The sequence below is a fragment of the Carcharodon carcharias genome, chromosome 16, assembly GCF_017639515.1.
Source record: "Carcharodon carcharias isolate sCarCar2 chromosome 16, sCarCar2.pri, whole genome shotgun sequence".
Lineage (NCBI taxonomy): Eukaryota > Metazoa > Chordata > Chondrichthyes > Lamniformes > Lamnidae > Carcharodon > Carcharodon carcharias.
This window is the reverse complement of record NC_054482.1, coordinates 45,021,053-45,046,593: the sequence shown is the minus strand read 5'-3', so window position 1 is coordinate 45,046,593 and position 25,541 is coordinate 45,021,053. Positions and strand designations below refer to the sequence as shown.

General features: G+C 45.1%; 1 protein-coding gene and 1 pseudogene across 4 annotated transcripts in view; one reads left to right on the top strand and one right to left on the bottom strand.

Moving 5' to 3' along the window:
- hmcn1 (hemicentin 1) overlaps positions 1 to 25,541 on the bottom strand; it is a 725,933-nt gene that overhangs the window by 632,567 nt on the left and 67,825 nt on the right. The gene's annotated exons all lie outside the window — the stretch shown is intronic.
- On the top strand, positions 1,156 to 1,280 carry LOC121289479 (annotated as a pseudogene).

The window sequence follows — 25,541 nt, the reverse complement described above, 5'->3', positions numbered from 1 at the left end:
AATAAACCACTTTGAAGTAACTACCAGTAGCCATCATGTGTGAAAAATATTCAAATGTTGGACAGCATTGTCTAGTGTCTAAGGACTGAATTCTGAGGAAAAGGGTGAGGCTTGTTCTCTAGGAGAGGGGTGGAGGCATTTGAGAGGTACATAACACGTTAAGGGAGAGAAAAAAAGCAAACCTAGAATAATATTTCAAATTAAATAGCAAGAGTAAGGCAAGAGAAATTCTTCATACAAAGGGTGATCAATGTAATAGACTTCAAGGTAGCATAGCTGAGGTGAAAACCTTGAAATCTCAAGAAACAATTAGACGCCCAAATGGAAGGATTATAGAATCTTGCTGGGTGGGTGAAGGATGATGTACTGCAAGGACTTTTCATCCATAACTATGTTGTGAATATGGGACTCATTAAAATACAATACATGTATTTTTTCAAAAAATATTACCTTTTTTCCTTTGTGTAACTAAACCGAAGCGTAGCATCAATTAACCACTGTTTCCATATTTATTTCGCCTCCTGCACTACTCTTTTCACCCTGATAGTGCCCTGCACTGAGAGACTTGGCCCTTCACCAGAGATGGGATATGGTTTTAAGCCACAAGTATTGAGTAATATATTATAATTGTCAATATGATATCTCCAGATCTCTGTATAACTCTATAGAAGCACAGGAGATAGTTAATGATGATATAGCACCAAAATATACAGATGAGGTAAACTCTAGATTTGAATCCTGGCCTATATTGATCTTAGCTGAAACAGCGGTGGAAGAAAAATGGAAAAAAATATAATTTTCATCTTTCCTGTCTGCAGTTGCATCAAATCATTCCATTATATTAAAAAAAATCCAAGCAATCTTTATTGGAGTTTTGGCCATTCTCAACCTAGCATGTTAATGTAGGGTTCAGCTTAATTGTTTCTCTAGTTTTTAAATAGTTGCACAAAACAGGACACCATGTTTCTTCATAAACACTTTCTTTAGATTGTGTACAACTGGAATTTTCTAAGTAAGTCATCAACCAAAATTAAGTCTGACACTTTGACCCAGAAGTTTGATGCACTTGGCTACAGATTGAAGATTCAGGCAGAATTCCAAACTAATATTTTAATTGAAGAATACACTCAGAATGAACAATATTCTGAGCTGCCTGTACTTATCTGGCAGGGGAGAGACCTTGATCAAGAAGGAGGTTCTCCCAGGATGCGTTTCTGCCAGGGAAAGAGAAATGGCTATAACCAGTCGAACTCCTTACCATGGGGTACCTAACACCATCCGAGTCATGGTGAAGGGCAGCGAGCAAGGAACAGGAATGGATAGGACCTTCTTCACCAAGAGGATCCTATTCAAGCTGTGTGGTTTCGAGGCTACGGAGATCTACTGCCTACAGGATTTCCCCAGCGCTGGTTTCTTTGATGTGACCTTCAAGCAAGTGGCAGCTTGTGTCAAACTCCTGAAGGTGTTTGAGGAAAAGAAAGAACTGCCAGAAATGAAGATCCTGACGGCGGAGCCGCTCTTTGCTCTACCGTTGCAACAAGAACGGGTTGTGACGGTGCATCTGTACAACCCCTATGTCCCTGTCGCTGACGTGCTCACCTTCCTTACTAGGTACTTCGATAAGGTTGGGAGCTGCACTGAGGTTAAAGATAATTTGGGGATCTGGACATGTAAACGCCAGGTTAAGGTAACGCTCTAGACCGACGGTAAGGGAGCCGTCTTCCACCCCACTTCCAGATTCGCTATCGGGGGAAGCTGTGGCTACCTTGTCTACGCTGGGCAACCCAAACTTTGTCGCTCATGCGGCAAGTCTGGTCATGTGGCAGCCAACTGCAGTGCTGTCCCCTGCAAGAACTGCAAACAGGAAGGGCACCAGACAAAAGATTGTAAACAGGCTAAGTGCTGCAACCTGTGTGGCGAGGCAAGTCACCTCTACAAGACCTGCCCCAAACATTGCTGTACTTATGCACAGGCAGCCAAAGCCAACGAAGGGGAAGCAGAAGAAATGCCTCGTGTCACTCCAACTACCAAGGCCCCCAGGGAGAACAACGGGACAAAGGAGGACACAGAGAGATACAAGGTGAAGGAAAAGGATTGAGGCAGCAGATGGCCAATCATCAGCACTGCCCCCTGAACCTCCCACTCCTCAGGAGAGCGAATCAACGGAGGAGGAGGAGGCAGCAGTGGGAAAGCAGCAGGGGAAGTGGCAGCTGGTGAAGAGAGCCAAAAGGAAGAAGGGGCTAAAAAGAAACCAAGCCACTTCCCAGACAAGAGTCAAGAGGCGTCTCCTATCCGACACAGATAAAAAGAGCAGCAGCTCTTCGGACGAAGAAGGGCCAGGGCGGCGCCAACAGAAGAAGCGGCAAAATGCTTGGGAGTTGGAGGATGAGACACCCGAGCTCCAGAACATTGGAGACAATGAGGAGACCTGCGCACTCCAACTTTGCCCACAACCCGAAGAGGCCAGTGCACCACAACCCCAGGAATCTGGGAACAGTGAGGCGCTCAACGCACCCCAGCTCCGGGAAGCCGGGAGCAGCAACGCCCCAGAGGGGGAGAGGAATGGAGAAGCTTCTCCAACAGAGGACATTTCAAACCCCACTCTCTGCACGGACCCCCAGATGCCACCCGAGCAGAACACTGCCAATGGGGAGGTTCAGGACGCTTTCCTCAGCCCATCCAAAGTGAAGCAATTTGAGCACACTACGGGCATGAAGGAGCAGACCAAAGGTCTGGAACTCTCAGAGACAACAGGTTTGGTAAGCGACTAACTGCTTTAAAATGGGTGTAAAGATTGTATCCATAAATGTGTGTAGCATTAAATCTACTACGCGATGTGTTGCGACCTTGGACTACCTTGCCAAGGTCAAAGCTGACCTGTTGTTTCTGCAGGAGTGTGCGATACCGCACCTCAGCTCCTACAGGCAATGGTCACGATGGTGGTCCCATGGGCCATCGATCTGGTCGGGAGGAAACGACTCTCGTTCCTCCGGCCTGGGTTTTCTGCTGTGGGGAGGCAGCTTCACCGTTTCCCAGGTTAAGGAGGTGGTGGGCGGGCGCCTCCTCGTAGCAGACGTAATGTACAAGAATGCTCCACTCTGGTTAATTAACGTCTACGCCCCGTCACAAGGGGTTGAGTGGCTGGAGGTTTTTCAGCAGCTCCCACTGCTGCTGGCAACCTCCAGGCCGGTCATTCTGGGCAGTGACTTCAACTGCATCATCGATGCGGCTGGACGATCCAGCAGGGCCGACAGCAGATTGGACACTACATCCAGATTCCTGATGGAAACAGTAAAGGATGCCAAGCTGCACGACGTCTTCAGCAACCCTGCAGACGGAGTGCAGCGTAGATACACCTGGTCGCGGCCTGACGGGTCCGTCTGTTCCAGGATAGATTTCCTGTTTGTGTCCCGTGCATTCACAGTCAAATCCACCGACGTCAAGCCGGTGTTCTTCTCTGACCACTGCCTCCTACTGGCTGACTGTCACTTAGAGAAGGACCAGAGGGTTGGCAGGGGGGCATGGAAGCTAAACGTGAAACTGCTGACCCCTGAGAACATTGAGGAGCTCAAGAGGGATTACAAAGTTTGGAGAATCATGAAACCCCACTTTGAGCCACTGACACGCTGGTGGGAAGTGATCAAGGGAAACATCAAGAGGTTTTTCATCCTCAAAGGCACCCAGAAAGCTAGAAAGGAACAGAGGGAAATGTCCCGACTCCAGAAAAACATGCAGAATCTGCTCCGGCTGCGGTCGATGGGGGTCGATGTCAAGGAGGAACTCCAAGGGGTGAAGAGCCAGCAAGCCTCGCTCTTTGCCTCGGAGGCCTCCAAGATCATCTTCCGTTCCAGAGTCCGCTCCGTGGATTATATGACATGAAGCCCACAGACAGCACGGCCTCCCAGTCCTTCCTGTCCTCTATCATGGAGGTCTTAGACGACAGTACACAGGGGAGTCTGGACAAAGCGCTAACTCCTGACGAACTGACTGAGGCCCTTGAGTCCTTCGAGAAGAGTAAAACTCCCGGAAGCGACGGCTTGCCGGCGGAGTTGTATTTGGCTCTGTGGGACTGGATCAGCCCGGACCTGCTAGAAGTGTACGAGAGTATGCTCCTGGCCGGCAGTATGTCAGAATCCATGAGGAAAGGCATTATCACCCTCATCTACAAGCACAAGGGGGAAAGGGAGGAAATTAGAAATTGGCGACCCATTTCACTGTTGAATGTGGACTATAAGATTCTGTCCAAGGTCATCGCCAATCGGGTCAAATCCGCTCTGGAATTGGTGATTCACCCTGACCAGACCTGCACTGTGCCGGGCAGGAAGATCTCTGACAGCCTCGTGCTGCTCAGGGATACGACTGCCTATGTACAGGACAGGGGTGTGGACACCTGCCTCATCAGCCTGGATCAGGAGAAGGCCTTTGACAGAATATCGCACACCTACATGGTGGATGTGCTTTCCAAAATGGGGTTTGGGGAGGGAATTCGCAATTGGATCCAACTGCTCTACATTAACATCAGTAGTGCAGTCTCAATCAATGGGTGGGAATCAAATAGCTTTCCGATTACATCTGGGGTCAGGCAGGGCTGCCCTCTCTCGCCTGTTCTTTTCATGTGTTGCATAGAACCCTTTGCTGAGTCCATCAGGAAGGATCCGGGCATAAGAGGAGTGACGATCCCAGGTAGTGGAGGCACTCAGATCAAAGTCTCCCTGTACATGGACGATGTCGCCGTTTTCTGCTCGGATCCGCTGTCGCTGCACAGACTTATCCATATCTGTGACCAGTTCGAACTGGCCTCGGGCGCCAAGGTAAATTGTGGGAAGAGCGAGGCCATGTTCTTTGGGAAATGGGCTGACTGATCCTTTGTCCCCTTCACTGTCAGGGCTGATGGCTTGAAGGTGCTGGGGATATGGTTCGGAGGGACCAGGGCACGCGTTAGAAACTGGAAGGAGCGAGTGTCTATGGTGAAAAAGAAACTGGGCTTGTGGGAGCGACACTCCCTCTCCATTGCGAGTAAGAACCTGGTCATCAGGTGTGAGGCACACTCGCTGTTGCTGTACGTGGCGCAGGTCTGGCCCATTCCACACTCCTGTGTGGTGGTGATCACCCGAGCTATCTTCCCCTTTATCTGGAGGTCGAAAATGGATCGTGTCCGCAGGGACACGATGTACAAGCCTCTAGATAAAGGGGGAAAAAAACGTGCCCAACATCGCCCTCATACTGATGGCCACCTTTGTGTGCGGCTGCATGAAGCGGTGCGTAGACCCTCAGTATGCAAACACCAAGTGTCACTACGTGCTGAGGTTCTACCTGTCCCCGGTGTTGCGAAGAATGGGTCTGGCCACGATGCCGCGGAACGCTCCAAGTAGTTGGACCATGCCGTACCACCTGTCCCTCGTGGGAAAATTTATGCAGAGAAACACCTTTGACCACAAATCCATCAGGCAGTGGTCGGCACGTAACGTCTTAAAGGCCCTGAGGGAAAAGGAGAGGGTGGATCCTGTGGGATGGTTCCCTGAGCAGACTGACAAAGTCATTTGGCAGAATGCCTCATCACCAGAACTTTCCAACAAACACCAAGATGTAGCTTGGCTGGTGGTGAGAAAGGCCCTCCCTGTAAGATCCTTCCTACACGCCAGGAGTCTCAACCCCTCTGCACGTTGCCCTCGAGGTGGCTGTGGTGGGGAAGAGACCGTTGTTCACCTCCTTGTAGATTGTGTCTTTGCGAGGAAGGTCTGGAGAGAGATGCAGTGGTTTCTGTCAAGGTCCATCCCGAGCAGTTCTGTGACAGAGGACTCTGTGCTCTATGGGCTGTTCCCAGGGACACACGCCGAGACAAACATCAACTGCAGCTGGAGGATCATCAACTTGGTGAAAGACGCTCTTTGGTCTGCCCGAAACTTGTTGGTTTTCCAGCGTAAAGAGTTGTCCCCGACCGAGTGTTGCAGACTGGCACATTACAAGGTCCAGGACTATGTGCTGAGGGACACAGTTAAGCTTGGGGCAGCCGCCACAAAGGCGCAATGGGGAAGGGTCGCTGCCTAAGACCTTTCTGCCACTTCTGCCACAGTGCACTGAGGGGCTGGGAACTGTAAAGAGCCCCTCAGGCTGTACAGCTTAAAATGAATGTCTGCCTATGATTGTAATATTCATTGTTTGTACTGATACACCTTGTGATTCATGTTGTAAAAGTTGAACCTGATTGTATTTTTGTAATGGTGATTTTGAACTGGTTCGAAATGTTTTTGAAGATTTATGAATAAAGTATATTTTTGCAAAAAAAAAAAAAATATTCTGAGCTGCCTATCTTAGAGGCCCTGCGGGAAAAGGAGAGGGTGAATCCTGTGGGATGGTTCCCCAGGCAGACTGTCAAAGTCATCTGGCAGAATGCCTCATTGCCAGAACTTTCCAACAAGCACCACGATGTAGCTTGGCTGGTGGTGAGAAAGGCCCTCCCCTTCAGATCCTTCCAACACGCCAGGAGCCTCACCCCCTCTGCACATTGCCCTCGAGGTGGCTGTGGTGGGGACGAGACCGTTGTTCATCTCCTTGTGAATTGTGCCTTTGCAAAGAATTGGGGAGAGATGTAGTGCTTTCTGTTGAGGTTCATCCCGAGCAGTTCTGTGATACAGGACTCTGTGCTCTACGGGCTGTTCCCAGGGACACACACCGAGACAAATATCAAGTGCAGCTGGAGGATCATCAACTCAGTGAAAGACACTCTTTGGTCTGCCTGAAACTTGTTGGTCTTCCAGTGCAAAGAGTTGTCCCTGACCAAGTGTTGCAGACTGGCACATTCCAAGGTCCAGGACTAGGTGCTGAGGGACACACTAAAGCTTGGGGCAGCCACTGCAAAGGCGCAATGGGGAAAGGTCGCTGTCTAAGACCTTTCTGCCATAGTGCACTGAGGGGCTGGGAATTGTATAGACCCCGCTGGCTGTATGGCTCACAATGAATTTATGTAGTGAATACTAAATGTATTATAATTGTGTTGAAGCACCTCAGAGTGCAAAATGATGAATGTCAATAACTCCAATACCATTGCACTGTCTGACTGTAATGACCATATTGAAATGACTAATATTCATTGATTGCATTGAAGCACCTCATGATCCATGTGTAAAAGTTGAATCTGATTGCACTTTTTGTGATGGAAATTTAGAAATGTTTTGTAATGTTCTTCCAGAAATTTTATGAATAAAGTATATTTTTCAAAAAAAATATTCTGAGCTGCCTGTTACTAAATTGAGGTTCTCACTGCACCATGTGTTTTACAGAAAAGGTAATCCAGCCTTCTGCCACGTACAATATAATCAACCTTCGTCATTTTTTAGTGAGGTCAGAAATGAATCACTAGTCATTGCTATTATGCCTACTTATGTGGTTAATATGTCTAAAATGCAGACCCATGACAGTATCTGCATGGGGGCATGGCTGAGATCAGAAATTTGGTTCAGTTGGAGAATCAAATCATCCTATGTCATCACATATTTAGTCAACCAAAATTTTGCTTGGCCAGGGGCAGATTTTTGCCCTTGTCGGGCAGGCTCAGTGGGGGAAGCGGTCAGGAAGCTAACCACCGCCCAGGATCGGGGCCGGACTGCAATTTCATGCTGGCATGCTAATTAAGGCCCACCCAGCAGGCTGCAGCATTCAGCACTGCCTGTGTGCAGGGGGGAGATGGGGAGCATAGCGAGCGTAAACTTTGCGCATGTGTGTGGATGCGTGCTGGAAAAGCGCTCTGATGCACAGAGCTGTTTCAGGGAGGTGAACAGTTTTGAAAATGAAAAATAAAACATCGTAAGATGTTAAAAACATGTCCCCTCACTCTGTCACCTGAGCAGGGACATGTTAGAAAAAAGTATGAAAATTTTACTTTTTTTTCTAAATGACTGATTGAAACCTCATCCTGTCCTTTTATTTTGAAAATCAACATATGTCCAAAATATTTTTCAAAAAAGTCTCTGCAAAAGGTTCGGTCTGACATTCTATTCTGTTAAAATTATAACACTTACTTTAAAGTTTTCATGTTGTTAAAAATGTTTATTAATATTGGAATAGTTATGATAATCTTTAAATTATACTTAATGTACACTTATGATGAAAACATGTGGCGCAGTAATATTCATCTCAAAAGCGCACACCCCATAACCCTCACATCCCCACACCCAATCCTATCAGACTTTTGGACTACTGGAGTGTAGCGTCACTTCTTGACAAGAGGAAGGATTTTGTGTGCCTTTTAGGGACTGTCTATACATGCAGTCAGCATTACTAGAACTTTAGAATTCAGTGAGGTCAGAATTTTGGGGAATGACATATAGAAGAAAAGGAGTTCAAAACTGACGGAATAATAATGCCAACAAGTTAAAGAAAAATTTCAGCCATTAGTATTCAACAAAAATATAGTCCCTGAATTTCCTCACTGTCTTCGGTGATTATGATGTTGTCACACCATTATTGCATTGAAGAGATCAAATAAATTCCCATTTGAATAAATTAAGCCTCTTAAGCACTATAATTTTACTAAGCACAAATTCCTTCAATCTTTTTGATAATGCACATCTTGCATCTATCAAAGGTCACTTGCATAGCTCTCCTGTTTAAATGTGGGGTCGGTTAGCTCAGTTGGCCAGGCTGTGGTGCAGAATTATGTCAATTGCACGGGTTCAATCCTTGTACTGGCTATGATAGTTCATGGGGAGCTTTCTCCTTGCCTTACCCCATGCTTGATGTGGAGTGGTGCCCCTCAAGCTATATTAATCATTTGTCTCTCTCTGACAGACAGAGATGCTTGTGGTCTATGGATAATTACTTTACTGTTTAAATACAGGAGTTTCCTTAGGTTTACACCACCCCTGCAACCAATTTAACCTTACAACCAAAAAGAAAATGGTCTACCAGTATTTAGCACTTCAGGAAAGTACAAGTGAAAAGTTGGTGAAAGCTCCAACTTCACTTACTGATTTCAGGCTTTTGAGAAACCTTGTTAAATCTCTTCTGTCACATTTTTTAAATCACTGACACCTGGCACAGAATATAATGCTCTCCCCCTGAAGGCAGGAGGATCTAAAATAATTAAGTGGGAATGTGCTGGGTGAAGACCCTGCTGCCTTCCCAACTCACCCACCAATTTAGTCCAGGGCTGGAAGGTTCAAGGATGGCCTTCCCACCCAGAAGCCAATTAAGTATTCAACCAGCACTGGACAGGTGCCCTACCACATGGCGACACATCAGGTAAACCCTGGTGAGTGTGGCTGTAGCCTGGTGAGGGAGTCCCTCCTAATTGGGCAGCCCATGTCCAACGGAGATACCTGCTAAAAAGGTTGCCCATGGGTGCAGACCCACTCCTGTCCTTAGAACTAAGCCTTGCTGGGGCCTCCCTGACTGGCCTTGGTGAGGCAGCCCTCCTTACCTTCACTCCAGGCTCCAGTGATCTGTAGTACTAGCTGTGGCCACCGCTCCCAGTGGGACTGATGGTACTGGAGAGCTGCAGTTCTCTGACTGGCCGACAACTCTCAGAGGTGGGAAAATCCCCTTGAACACGACAAGGACCCTGATGCCGGATTGGTGTCAAATTGGGTCAGGAGTCCAGAATAGCCACACTGGGGTTTCCACCAGTAGGAGGATGGGCCGACCACTGCGAGCATTAAATTCCACCCCTGACCTTCATTTTTCTGCAGAACTTTCCTCTTTTCTCAGCAACAATTTTTTGGGAACAATCTCCTCCACCCACACCCACCCTCTCCCTGGCCTCTGATAGCTACCACAGCCAGACCAACCTTAAGGTCAACTTCAGAGAGAGGGTGGTTTCCCATTGGAAACACCACTCTGAGCCAGCATAATGGAGGAGGAGTCACAGTAGCAGTGTGTCCAGGCCAGGAGCCACAGAGGGCTTGGCAGAGAAGAGCAGCTCACCAGGTAGTCCCCTCCCCAATGTGAGTATAAGCCACACTAGTCCTACAAAGACCCCTCTGAATAACCGTGTGTCCAATGGTTGCACCACTTTGAAGGATACCACTGGGAACCTCTACTAATGTCATCATGAAGATTTTGCAGACCTGCTTCACTGCCCTGCCTATGACAAAACAATCACAGTATTCAAATTTTATGACACTGAAACTTTCAGGTTGATGTAGGACACCTGTTTAACATTAACCAAAAAGCTGTTGGGGCCTCAAGTCACCAGGTGATAAATGCCCCATTTCATGGAGCAGCTAAATTCATCCTGGTATCGCCCCCATGCAGCACAGGCACAGAGCCAGGAACTCCAGAGATTCCCCAGGGTATAGAATGCCACAATGGAACTGAAGGTACCAACAGGACAGTCTCTGATATATGTAACTAGCAAAGGAATTCATTCCGGAGGAAGAGAGAGAAAAGCTAAAAGCAAAAAACTGCGGATGCTGGAAATCTGGAACAAAAACAGAAAATGCTGGAAAAACTCAGCAGGTCTAACAGTATATGTGGAGAGAAAAACACAGCCAATGCTTCGAGTCCATATGAATCTTCTTCAGAGCTCTGAAGAAGAGTCATACGGACTCAAAATGTTAACTCTGTTTTTCTCTGAAACATTAATTTGGCTTCTTTAAGCAGATGCTGTCTGACCTAACTGAGTGTTTCCAGTGTTTTTTGTTTGGGGATTCAGTGTTGTTCACTTTCCTCTTAGTATCCAGTTTTGATAATGCAAGGAAATACTTTTAGGGGACAGGGTTCTCACTCATACATAAAATAAAAAACACTCAGTTAAAACCAAAGGTTCAACAGGTTTGGTAACATTGTTTGTCTCAGTTTTTCAGCCATCTCTCTTCTCTGCTATGTAGAGAAACATTCCTAGGTAGATCAAATGGATCATTTAAAGCTAGAATTCAAGTGAAGGTCAAACACTCGACTCCCATAAATAACGAACAACAGGTTTGAAGTCCTACACCACAATCTAGAACTATGATACATACAGAAACCAGAAATCATCCACAAAAAAATGACATCACTAATAAATTCAATAGGAAATTTAAGAGAAACTTCTTTACCCAAAGAGAGAGAATGGTTAGAATGTGAAATTGCTACAAGAAGTAGTTAAGGCAAATAGCATAAATATTTTCAAGGGGGACCTAGATAAACACAAGGGAGAAAGTAATCCAAGGTTTTGCTGATAAGGTTAGAAGAAGTCAGCTGAGAGGGTGACTGTGTTGGGGTGAATAGCCTGCTCCTGAGCTGCACATTTTATGTAATATCCCATCATTCTCCAATTAGCAACAAACTATTGACAGTTTTCTCCAAGGTACAAAAATGGAAACTGCAGCATTTTTGGAGTCTCCAGGGGTTATCTCACATCTTCAGCAGAAATTTTATAGAACCTCATTCACTCATGCTGCAATAATTTTGGTTGTAAGATGAGATTCAAAAACTGACTCTACACAGTCATAAAAACACAATTTCCTTTAAAAATCTGATGCTAACAGAGCTAGCATACAGGAAATCCATGGATTTAGCTGAAGGCACACTACCAGAACCTCAATAATAGACGTGACGTGAGCTACTTAATAGTGTCTCCAGTGGATTATTAGTTATTTCACAGGAAGCAGTCAGTCTAATTTGGGTGATAAATCCAGATTGCTTTAGGTTGTTTTTTGTATGAGGTCACAGAGCGAGTATTGTCAAAAAGCATAAAAAACCAAGAAAATGTATCAGAGATTTAAATAAATGAATCCAGGGGCTAAAAGCAGAAAATACTGGAAATTCAACACAGGTCAAATAGCATCAGAGAGAAGCAGAAAAAATAATGATTCAGCTGTTCGTAATCGGATCAATTGCAAGTAAAGGGCTGCATGTAAAATATTAACTTATAGTTCCTCTTTCAACCAACTGTCCATTTCCAACATTTTCATTTTTATTCCTGGAAAATTTAACAATATTTACTTTCTGATTATGAATAGAAATAATAAAACAAAATGCAGGAAAGGCACAGTGGCCCATTAACATCTAAAAAGAGAAAAGCAATTAATGTCTTGGCTAATGTACTCATCTGAAGCATTGCCTAATTTTCTATTCCAGGTACTGCACATTTCATTAATGTTATTTTCTTTTATTCTGTCCCTATGTCCATAATGATATGGAGTGAACTGAAAGAACTATAATATACTGACAATCAATCTAGATGATTGAATCATGTTATTTTGTATACTTTGATTTTGAGACTATCTTCAACTGCTTTTGTTCTTCAATAGGCTGCAAATATACAATGGAATTTCAACATTTATTCTGTACTCATTTTTGATTGTATTTTCACAAGGCTGTTTTGATCCTCCTTTACTTTGGATGCTCAATGGCTTATCAATATTGAACATACTGGACAGAAAAGGACCCATAAGATGTTTCCTGTTTTATAGATACATTCGTCAATAAGAATTGTTCATCTGTCCACTGGTAGCTAAGTTGTTGATCTGTCTGTTTATGCTTTGACTCTTAGAGAAAAAAGGGGGAGGCATTTTTTTTCAGTACATCGTGGAGCAGCCTTTACCCTCTTCAAGATGGTGTACTTGGCCAAACAACTTAAACATTACTCAGGGCCCCAATCAGCAAAGCACTATTATGGTTGATGAGTTTCACCATCAAATGACTTTCAACTTCTTCTCTGGTAGGATTGCCAAACAAGAGTAACAGGATTATCCTTGAATCTTCAGGAATTATAGATTAATTGCTACAAGCAGCCAGGAGAAAATTTAATGTAGAACCTTAAAAAATGTGTCCCTTTTAATTTTCTTTGAGTACTCTTTATTTGTTATAAAATATTGGAGATGGGAGAAAAGGCTATTTGATTGGGTAGAAGGTAAAGAGGTCTTGTGATGAAACCTCCAGGAATACATTCAACCAGAGTTGGAACCCTGTTAGCTAGTTTAATATCATATATTAAGTGTGCCCCCTCCACCCAGATTTCTTTGCAATATGTATCACCAAAGACGAAGAGTAAAGGAAAAGTTTTGCACTGCTTCATCAGAAGTAGCTAAGACTGCCAGCACTGGCATGAGGACTGGGAACTGAATGGCCTCTTCCTGTACTATAATTTTATGAAAATTTTCTTTTATTGAGACTGAATCCAGGCAGTCATTTAGAAACATGATTCCACTTCTGGTCTTCCCATACGATTTCCTCTCTCACCTGTTTCTCTTCTTCCCCACCCTCTGGGGAGAATTTTCTGGAGCCCACAGAGGGGGAAATGTGGTCTGCGGCGTGACTAAATTAAGTGGGATGCAAATTTTCAATTTCCTGATGGCAGTTTGAGATGAAAAGATTAAGTCAGTGGTGGGTTTGTGGTGTGTCATGCCTCAGGCCATCCTGTGCCAGGTTCATACTTGTAATGTATTTGCATGCCATGAATACTTGTTAGTGTAAAACATTTTTTTGAATGAAGTCCTACCCTCAAGATAAAGTCAATGGCACATAAGAATCTCATCGTATCTGGTTCATGTTTGTTAAATGGTGGTGAGAACCAGGCAGCTTTGTGCAGCTGTGTCTGCGGTCAGCGGTTTAGCTCTACCACACAAGGGAGGGCTACAGGAGAATGGCAACTTGCATATAGGCTCAGGACCGGCTGGGGTGAATCAGTGGGTGAGGGTGTGTGGAGTGAGGTCAGGGGAGTGTGGAATGAGGTCAGGGGCATGGAGGAGTGGAAGAGGGATCCAAAAGAGTACAGGGGCGGGGTTCAGGGCATGGAGGAATGGAAGAGGAATCCAAAAGACAGCAGAGGATGTGGTCAGGGACATGAAGGAGTGAAGTGGGAAGTGCCTAGTATCTAGGTGTAGTGGGCACAGCCAGTCAAGGTAAGAAAATAAGGAGCATAAGGGGCGGTGTCAATGCTGTCCAAATGTGGGTCCATTTCAGGCTGTTGGCCAGCAGAGTCCTTAAAAGGCTTTGAGTTCACCCACAATATTTCAATTATCCCCAGAGGGAGTGATCTCAGAAAATGTATTTTACAATGCACAGAAAGGGCAGCCAGCATAGCCTGCAAGTCCCACAGAGTGGTGAGTACAACAATGGGCACTAATATGAACATTCAATAAAATATGAACAAAAAATTCATTGTTTTTTCCATAATAAAGAAATGTCCCTAATTCCTCTGTAACCATTAATGCCAGCCAACCATGAGACATGCAAGTATATTTAGTTGTCTGACTAACCTCGTCTCAGCAAATAACAATGATGCAGACATAATAAAGTGAAAACAATGTAATGTGAAATATTTATAAGTGAAATTTAAATTTGAAAAAACATTTATGCCACCTTTGTGCTCTCAGTAAAACTTATGTTGATGCCCAGCTAATGGAGCTAGGCAGGCAGGTTTTGGCCGTGATGCAGAGCAAACCTGAAATTGCAAGTTTTTTTATCATTTGTTAACATGATGTGGACATTGTTGGCTGGGCCAGCATTTATTGCCCATCCCCAATGGCCTTCGAGAACTGAGTGACTTGATAGCCATCTCAAAGGGCATCTAAGAGTCAGCCACATTGCTGTGGGTCTGAAGTCACATGTAGGCCAGACCAGGTAAGGACAGCAGATTTTCTTCCCTAAAGGAAAGGACCCAGATTATGACAATCAGCAACTATTTCATGGTCATCATTAGACTTTTAATTCCAGATTTTTTATTGAATTCAAATTTCCCCATCTGTCATGATGGGAATTGAAACCAAGTCTCCAGAGAATTACATTGGGTCTCTGGAGTAGGGGTCCATTGACAATACCACTATGCCCAAACCAATTCTTTTATAGGCCAATTGTAATTGCAGCAGGTTTCACCACTGAAAAGGAATCCTGCCACGGTATCACACGTGTTTCCTGTGCACGCTGCCAGCACTTTAAATTTTAATTTAATTGCATGGGAAAAAGCATGAGAGCGGAAGTGGCGCACACATCCAGTTTCACCATCGGAAACAGTGCACCACTGGCAAAATTCTGCCCTCTGTTACCTTTCCTCACCTGCTTGTGGTTGGCCTCACCATTCTCAATTTCTTGCACAACAGCTATTGATTACCTTTAACCAGAGTTGGTAACCCTATATACCATGCAACTTGATGGCATTATTAACATCAATGCACCATGAAAGCATTAAGTCATTTGCATTTAATATTAATGTGGAAAATCAGATTGCAATTCCTCCGAACAATTTTCTTTCCTCAAATCGGCAGTGATTCGCCCCGCAATGAAATTAGAATTCAATCTGACAGTCATTTTAGTGGAAAATTTGAAAGTACATGGAGAAGCATAAATTTGCTGACCTCTGACCCAATGCAGGATAAAGATCATTATTGTGTATGAGAAAACTGAACATAATTTTACACAACAAAATCTAGAAAAGTAAAAGCATGTGGCCTATCAAGCTCAGTCCTTCAACCGATTATGCACATTGATAAACTTGTATCTCTGAAGTTAAAAACTGTGATATGGTAAATAACAGTTGAACTATTAATCTAAGAAGATTTTAAGGGTATAATGCAGCATTCAATCTAATAGTTTTTTACACTCTAAGATTTATACAGGAGTAAGTACGAATTTGGCCATGATCCCTCAAAGTGGTCCACAGAGAAACAGTTAAGACTCCCACAGACACTGGTTTAGTTTAAAGGAAGAGTACATTATTCATTTTTACCAATTAACAGCAATGGAATTATTGACCCATGAGGACCCAGTGTAGTTCAGCCAAGGCAGGAGTGGGGTAGATTTAGAACTTGCTGCTGGGCCATAAACCTGATAGTGGATTTGCTGCCCCATTATATAACTTCCATTAAAATCAATGAAAATCAGATGTTTCTGCGGTGGACAACCCACATAATTATAGAATAGTACAGCATAGGAAGCGGCCATTTGGTGGCGCATTGAATCTGCCCCGGCTCTTTTCACAATGTCATTTTAACACTCAGGCAACAAGTTGTAAACTCTACCACAGTGGCCTGGATTTTGCTGTAGTGGGGCATCTAACAGTATCTGGCAGCACTTAGACTTGCCCTTGGGTTTTTAAATGTTTTGTGTGGCAATTTGCTGAAAATGTGAGCTGATAGCACCTCAGTGAGGGGAACATGGCAACTGGGACCTGAGTGAATAACGCAAGCAACTGCTTTTATCCTTAACCAATCTGATTGAAGGAGTGTGAAATTAACAGCACAAAGTAAGCGTAAATTAGATTGTGCGAATTCAATTTCACATGGTCCATCTCTGACACTTCCCTTCCCTTCCTTGACCTCTCTGTCTCAATCTCTGGTGATAGACTTTCCACCAATATCCATTACAAGTCTACTGACTCCCACAGCTACCTCGACTACAGCTCCTCGCACCCCGCTTCCTGTAAGGACTCCATCCCATTCTCTCAGTTCCTTCGCCTCCGTCGCATCTGTTCCGATGATGCTACCTTCAAAAACAGTTCCTCTGACATGTCCTGCTTCTTCCTTAACCGAGGTTTTCCACCCACGGTCGTTGACAGGGCCCTCAACCGTGTCCGTCCCATCTCCCGCGCATCCGCCCTCACACCTTCTCCTCCCTCCCAGAAACATGATAGGGTCCCCCTTCTTGTCCTCACTTATCACCCCACCAGCCTCCACATTCAAAGGATCATCCTCCGCCATTTCCGCCAACTCCAGCATGATGCCATCACCAAACACATCTTCCCTCCACCCCCCCTGTCGGCATTCCATAGGGATCGTTCCCTCCGGGACACCCTGGTCCACTCCTCCATCACCCCCTACTCCTCAAGCCCCACCAATGGCACCTCCCCATGCCCACGCAAAAGACGCAACACCTGCCCCTTCACTTCCTCTCTCCTCACCGTCCAAGGGCCCAAACACTCCTTTCAAGTGAAGCAGCATTTCACTTGCATTTCCCCCAACTTAGTCTACTGCATTCGTTGCTCCCAATGCGGTCTCCTCTACATTGGAGACACCAAACGTAAACTGGGTGACCGCTTTGCAGAACACCTGCGGTCTGTCCGCAAGAATGACCCAAACCTCCTTGTCGCTTCCCTTTTAACACTCCACCCTGCTCTCTTGCCCACATGTCTGTCCTTGGCTTGCTGCATTGTTCCAGTGAAGCCCAACGCAAACTGGAGGAACAGCACCTCATCTTCCGACTAGGCATTTTACAGCCTTCCAGACTGAATATTGAATTCAACAACTTTAGGTCTTGAGCTCCCTCCTCCATCCCCACCCCACTTCTGTTTCTTCCCCCTTCCTTTTGTTTTTTCTTCCAATAATTTATATAGATTTTTCTTTTCCCACCTATTTCCAATATTTTTAAATCTTTTATGCTCCCCCCACCCCCACTAGAGCTATACCTTGAGTGCCCTACCATCCATTCTTAATTAGCACATTCGTTTAGATAATATCACCAACTTCAATACCTCTGTGTTCTTTTGTTCTTTTGTCTGTGACATCTTTTGATGATCTGCTCCTATCCTAACACCTCCCCCCCTCCATTTCTCCCCCCCACCCCACCTTAAACCAGTTTATATTTCCCTCTCCTTGTAAAGAAAGATCAGTTCTGTTGAAGGGTCATGAGGACTCGAAACGTCAACTCTTTTCTTCTCCGCCGATGCTGCCAGACCTGCTGAGTTTGTCCAGGTAATTCTGTTTTTGTTTTGGATTTCCAGCATCCGCAGTTTTTTGTTTTTATCTCTGGACAGGGCATAGTCGTTCATATGCCTGACACCAGTTTCCAGAAGTAACTGCTCTACTCAGAACTTGGTCGCGGCAGGAGACTCCCAGGAGGACAGAGGAAACACTTTTGGGATGTCATTAAAGCATTCCTGAAGAGGTCAAACAACCCCACCAATTCATGGGAGTTTCTGGCCTGTGACCGACCAAAATGCTCATTTGGGGAGGCACCAAACACATTGAGAGTCTTCACTGGGAACATGCAGAAGTGAAGCCGAGGCATTGGAAAGAGCGCACAAACGTTCAAACAACTCATCCATCCAACCCTTCAAACACCTCATATGGCAGAGTCTGCAGATCATGCATTGGACTTTTCAGCCATCTCAGATCTCATCAAACTGAAGTGAAAGCAAATCATCCTCAACCTCAAGGCATAGCGCAAGAAAACAACTTGGAAAATAACAAGACTTAACTTTCTTTGGCTAGTTTAGTTCATATTGACCATGCAAATACAAAACTTCACACCATTCAATTAATTTCAATGGTGAGGTAAACAACAAGAGGTCATTTTTGCAAAGTAACGCTGCAATGGCACAACTCAGATAGTAACTTTTGGATAAATGCATATAACCATGCATCTCCTCTCACATGAAGTTGCTGTACCGTTTGTGTGAATATAATAGTCCCACCATTAAACTCACCATTATTTTGAGTAAAATCTGGCCCAATAAGTTTAGTTGAGATTGGGTTTTAACACTTATTTTAATTGGCTAGTAGCTAGTGATCACAGTTAAAAGTATTGACATTCCAAGGGAAATTCCAAGAATGCATGGGTTAAACAACTATTGTAATACTCATTACAATGAACCTCATATCCAGCAAAATAGCAATCTCTGAACGAAATAGCTGGTCGTGCTACCTTAATATCTAAACCATCTTTAAGAGCATTTTCTAATCAGCAGCAGTTCAGATCCAACACAAGGGGCAGAATTTTCCATTCCCATTGGCATCCGGCTTCATGGCAGGCATGAGCAGACAATATGGCAGGGAGGCCAAAACTTGGTTTCACAATGTTGTGAAACTATTTTGCAATCATCCACTGCGCTCGTCAATGGCAAGTCGCATTTCCCGCCACTGCACATCGGGAACTGCATTTTAATACATCTACATATCATTATAAGCCCTGCTCACCAGAATCATCTACCCCAACTCTGGATCATCCAAGCACGTCAGCCTGATTGCACTTCAACGTGTTTCACAACTGAACATAAGCAACGTGCACTTGGTGAGCTGCATTTCACTTGGGACTTGGAAGTTTGTTTGCCCACCTTGCTTCGGGCAGCACTCGCAGTCAACAGCACCAGGCTTCGCAAGCAGCACCACATCACCTTTATGGGGGCTCATGGACAAGTCTCTACTTACAAGGCTAGCTGTGAGGCGGGGTGGCTTTTCAATGGCTGCAGGGCTATGGCTCGCTTGGAGAAGGGGGATAAGTAGCATAAGGCAAAGGCCGCAGGGCTAGAGCTTTTCTGGGGAAGGGTATATCCCAGGGTATGTGTGGGTTCACATGTTGATCTGTGCAAGTAGCCTCAAGAGGGTGAGGGCTTAGAAGGCAGTCTCCAGGCCAGATGGAGATGTGAAGATGTGTGTTAGAGAGTGAGTGGTGATGTCCCTTGAGCTGGCAGTGAGTGAGATGCCAGTGAATGTGTAATGGCCTTGTGAGTGTGTGAGTTTAGAGTGATGAGATGGTCATCTTACCCTGGTGGCACCGGTGAGATCATTCATCCTCTTTCTGCACTGGATGGCAAACCTCTTCTGTGCAGCGTTGACACTGACCACCTTCCACCGCCTGCCAAGCCGGAGTGGTGACACTGATGGGTCTCCTGTGGCCAGAGTAGAGGTAGAGGACATTGCGGCGGGTTCCAACGATGTCCAGAAGGCATCCCAGGGATGCATCACTGAATCGGGGGCTGCAGTCTTCATGCCTTTTGGGGCCATACCTTCTGTGCAGCAGTCCTGGGCTGGAAGCACTGAAAGGTGTGTGAGCGGCTGCACTTTAAATCTGCGCCTGGTGTAAGGAAGCAGAGGTGACGGCGTGGCAGGCGGATCGGGGGCCACCTGCCAGCGTAACAGAGTGTTTCCCAGGAATGCATGATTAATGAGGCAGGATTGGGACAACACAGCGTGAAAAGCCGCCATTGTGGCCAGTAGATAAAATGTGCAAATCTGGAACGATTCCGTCGTAGGTCTGAAAAACAATTTCATTTTGTATCTGTTCTATTGGTCGAAAAGATAACGAGCTTAGTTTTACCAGGTATTTCTGTTTTTGTTTTGGATTTCCAGCATCTGCAGATTTTTGTTTTTTATTTTTGTTTTTATATAAGATAAAGAGATTGTTCATTCTACTTCTGCCTGATTCGCCCAAACAAATACTGATTTCAGAATATTCCTAGCATCTCTGATCTCTCCATACTGATACTAAGCTTGTACTGTTGGGCTAAAAAGTGGTGAAAGTTTTCATAGTTCTAGAGGTAATCAGCAGGTTTATTCACTGCGGTACAATTCCTTTTCTTCACAAAATACTAGTTAACAGCAGATGACTAACATACTCAATTTTGTTTCCTCAGAATAGAATCAAGGTTAAGATACAAGATGCTCTCACTTCTCCAATGAGAAGCAGGCTGTGACATTGCAATGTGTGGGATTCCTGAGTCAATGTGGCTTTGGTCACAGTTAAAATAGGCTATTTGGAAACTTCAAGGCAACGGCTGTTTGATAGCAATATCTACAAAGTCTCAACGAGTGCACTCTACAGAGGGTGGGTCAACAGCTCAGATGGTAAAGCCACAAAGGAGCAGCAGATGCTATCTAAGTTTCTGTGGGTTCCATTAATCTTCAGCAGAATTCTCTAAACTGCAGCTGCTTAATGGATTGACCTGAGGGAGAATTTTCCCATCGGGGGCGGGGCCCGCTCGCTGATGCATAAAACGACATGGGGTGATGTTGGACATGGGACCAGACCTCACCGTGCAGCATTTAGATTTTCAGTTCGGCAGGTGCACAGCCCAAGCGGCCTTTGCATTTTTCATGGAACCTTATCCACAGGTGGGATGAGGTTTCATGAAGTGTTTATAAATTAAATACATTTTTAAATTAATGTTCCTTGACATGTCCCAGCTCATATGACATTGTCACATGAGGGGAGATGTCTTAAAATATTTTCAACTTTTTATTTAAACATTTGAACCTTAAATCTCCCTGAGGCACCTCTGTGCTTCAGGGAGATTTCTGCGCTCTTTCACGCGCATGTGCGCAAAAGAGCACAGGCCTGGACTCAGGGAATCCCACCCCCCTGCCTGCACAGGGCCCACTCAGAGCTTCCGGGCGGGTGTCACGCTGGATGGGCCTTAATTGGCCCGCCCACATGAAATGGCAGCGCGCACCCTATCGGGGGCGCCGATTGGGTTCACGCTCACTCCCACCCGCCCCCGCCGACAGGAGGAAAACTCAGTCCCTGGAAAAATAGTGGGTGAAGGTGGGATCAGCAGCTCTCACACCTGCTTCAGACCAATTACTGAAAATACAAATACAAAATACAAACCTTATTCTGTATTTTTGTCCTGCCTTGACAAAACTGGATTTAAGTATATACTTTAAAGGCTTTACAGAATCTTCCATCAAAATTTAAAAGTGTAATTTTTTTAAACTTCTGCCATTGTTATTCCAAGCAAAAAATTAATTTCAAGCATTTCTTTAAATTATACTTTACTGACATAGATAAATTGAAGGTGACAATAATTTAGTGCTGAATGACAAAAGTATTGGTTTTTATCAAAAAAAATATTCACAGGCTGAAATTTATGCTCTGTGATATTTTATACAAATTCTTAACATGATCCAGAAGATGCTAATTTAAGGGATTGGCAAAGGAAGCAACAATACCATGAAGAAAAGCACTTTCAGGCACTGAATGGTTAGGATCGGGAATGCACTGCCTGAGATCGTAGTGGAGATAGATTCACACAGAATTAGAAAATTATCGGAAGAGAAAATAATTGAAACTCCATGGTGAAAAAGGCAGGGGACTGGGACTAGGTGAGCTACACTTCCAAAGACTTGGCACAGATACACAAATAGCCTCCTTCTGTGCTATAACCATTCTATAATTCCATGAGCAGGATCTTTAGGTCAGGGAGCCGGTGGGTGGGGCCCACTCCCTGACGCATAAAATGACATGGGATGATGGCAGGCAGAACTCCCGACATCACCCTGTGTCATTTCAATTTTCAGGTTGGCGGGGGCTCAGCCAAATCTGCTGTGCATCCGCCAACCTGTCAACGGCCTATTGAAGCCGTTGACAAAGTCATTAACCTCATTAATGGACCTGCCCTTCCAACCTTAGGATTGGCAAGCAGGCCGGGAGCCCTGGTGGGCTTCAGAAAATGCTTGAAACCTCATCCACAGGAGGGATGAAGTTTCATGAGGGTTTTAAAATTTTAATAAATGTTTGGTTTAAAGTGATGGACATGTCCCAACTCATGTGACAGTGTCACATGAGGGGACATGTCAGGGAAATTTTGTTTCTGTACCTTTACCATTTTAACATTTGGAACCGATCTCCCTGAGGCAGCACTTAGCCTCAGGGAGATGAGTGTGCTCTTTCATGCACATGTGCGAAAGAGCACACTCTCAGCTGAGGGAATTCCTCCCCCCCGCCCCCGCACACATTTCCTGGCGGATGTCATACTGGGCGGGTTTTAATTGGCCCGTCCACATAAAATGGCGGCGCGCCGCCAATCAGGGGTGCCAATTGGAGGCACGCCTGCACACGCCCGCTCTTGCACTTCCCCCCTAACGGGGGGAAAATTCTTTCCCATGGATATTTCCTCTTTGTGCTATGTGTATTTTTTCCCTACGTGACAACGATGGCTTCTAGCCATTAACCCAGTGTGAAGGTGCAGCCATGCATTAACTAAGTAAGAACGACTACCAAGTCAAAGAGCAACTGCAAATTGGCAATGCAATAATTGACAAGGCCCTAAAATTAAGGCATAAAATATTAACATACAAATAATTGAATAGTTTTTCTGAAATTCTACTGTTTGCTCTTCTAGCAGAGGCATTAACCAGTTTAAAACCAATTGATTAATGCCTTCCTTAAAAGAGTAGAGAGTGCAATTTCAGATAAACATTCTGGCCTGAATTTTTCTGTCGGCAAGTTGGGGACGGGGCCCGCTTGCCAACGCAAAAATGACGCGGGATGACATCAGGGGGAACCCCGGATATCATCCCGCCCTATTTAAATATTCAGGAAGGCGGGGGCGCAGCGAAATCAGCGGTCTGTCCACCGCCCTGTCAATGGCCAATTGAGGCCATTGACAGGGTAATTAAAACAATTAAAGGCCCTGCCCGTTCAACCTTAAGGCTAGTGGGCAGGCCAGGAGCACCAGCAGGCTTCTGAAAAAACATGAAACCTCATCCACCAGTGGGATGAGGTTTCATGTCTGTTTTTAAAAAGTTTTAGTCAGATTTATTAACATGTGCCGTTTCGTGTGATATTGTCACATGAGGGGGATATGTTAATAATTTTTTGATTTTTCTATTATTGATATTTAAAACGCTGTCAGTGATGTCCCTGATACAGCACTTAGTCTCAGGGAGCAGCGCGCTCTTTTGCGTGTATGCGTGAAAGCGCGCACTTTGACAGTTGGGGAATCCCTCCCCACCCCCGCACAGGAAGCGCATAACAGCCAGCTGAGCGGGCCTTAAATGGGCCGCCCACTTAAAATGGCGGTGGGGCCCATTTCAGCGGCGATGATCAGCTGCCCGCCCACCACTGAGCCAGTGGGGTCCACCCACCCATCAAAGGCAAAATTCTGCCCTCTGAATATTTGCACATCAATATCAAATGATGTATTTTCAGTCCCTCAATCTTCAAAAAGATGCCTGGTAGTAAACCCTGGGCCCAACAGTGATATATACTGTACATACTGAAACCTGGTTACATTAGACAGCTTATCATCTTGCATGATAAAAAAGTGTGTAAAAAATGGCTGTAGATTTCATTTACAGCACTTAGGAGAGCTTTTAAAACACTGACCCAAAGCCTCTCAGGTGACTTAAGACCCAATTTAAGCCCCCAACCCCCAATGAGAAGAGGGTGCTCAAAGGGTTAAAACACTGTATTCCTGCTGGCTGCAGTATAAGTCTCAGGTTTTGGAACGTTTGTGAGGCATTCTCCATAGCCAAGCAAGTCGTGCACAATCAAGTGTTTCCTTGTAGGCAAGGAGGAACAGGCATGTTCTTCCAAGGTCCTACAAGGAATCATTTGGCCTCCAATTCCCCAGACTTCTCTGCCCACACATGACCACGATCACCTCCCAACATCATCCCATCATTCCCCCACACTCTAGCCCAAGAGCTAGGGACCATTTCCAGAGGCGCTTGGTTCAGCCCTCCTACCACTAGGAATTGCACTCCTGCCCACTAACCAGGGAGTGATTCTCATCGGGTTTGGTCAGGAGACAACTTAAAACGGCCTGGGTGACATGCCAGTACCACTGTGCAAGCTTGTCCCTCCCTGCTTTCCTTCCCCACCCTATCCCAGGCTTATTTCCTACTCTGATAAAAGCAAAATGCTACAGATGCTGGGAATCTGAAACAAAAACAAAAATTGCTGGAAAAACTCAGCAGGTCTGACAGCATCTGTGGAGAGGAAGACAGAGTTAACACTTTGAGTCCGTATGACTCTTCATCAGAACTGAAGAGAAATGTGGTAAAATATAAGTTATTTAAAGGGGGGTGGGACAGGTGGAGCTGGGTAGAGAGCCAGTGATAGGTGGAGGCAGAGGAGAGATTGCCAAAGATGTCATAAACAAAAGGATAAAGGGGTATTGATGGTAGTGATTTTAGCTAAAGGATGTGCTAACGGTGACATTAAGGGTAGAAAGCAGGATGGGCAAATGACAGATAGCCCTAGTGGGGATGGGGTGGGAGTGAAGGGATTGAAAAAGGCTAAAAGGTACAGATGAAACAATGGACGGAAATAATTTTTTTAAATAATAATAAAAATAGGTGGGAAAAGAAAAATATGTAAAAAAGTATATAATTATTAGAAAAAAGGGAATCAAAAAGGGGGTGAGGATGGAGCTCATGATCTGAAGTTGTTGAACTCAATGTTGAGTCCGGAAGGCTGTTTAGTGCCTAATCAGAAGATGAGGTACTGTTCCTTCAGTTTGCATTGAGCTTCACTGGAACATTGCAGCAGGCCAAGGACGGACATGTGAGCATGAGAGCAGGGTGGTGTGTTGAAATGGCAAGCGACAGGAAGGTCTGGGTCATGCTTGAAAACAGACACAAGGTGATCCGCAAAGCAGTCACCCAGTCTCTCCAATGTAGAGGAGACCGCATTGGGATGTGTTGGAGTGACCAAACGCAAACTGGGTGACCGCTTTGCAGAACACCTTCGGTCTGTCTGCAAGCATGACCCAGGCCTTCCTGCCGCTTGCCATTTCAACACAACACCCTGCTCTCATGCTCACATGTCCGTCCTTGGCCTGTTGCAATGTTCCAGTGAAGCTCAATGCAAACCAGAGGAACAGTACCTCATCTTCCGATTAAGCACTTTACAGCCTTCCAGACTCAACATTGAGTTCAACAACTTCAGATCATGAACTCCCTCCTCCATCCTCACCCCCTTTTTGATCCTTTTTTCTAATAATTATTATCTTTTTAAATTTTTTTTTCTTTTCCCACCTATTTCTATTATTATTTTTAAAATTTATTTCCATACATTGTTTCATCTCCACCTTTTAGCCTATTTCGACCCCTTCCCCCCCACCTCACCCCCACTAGGGCTATCTGTCACTTGCTCATCCTGCTTTCTACCCTTAATGTCACCAT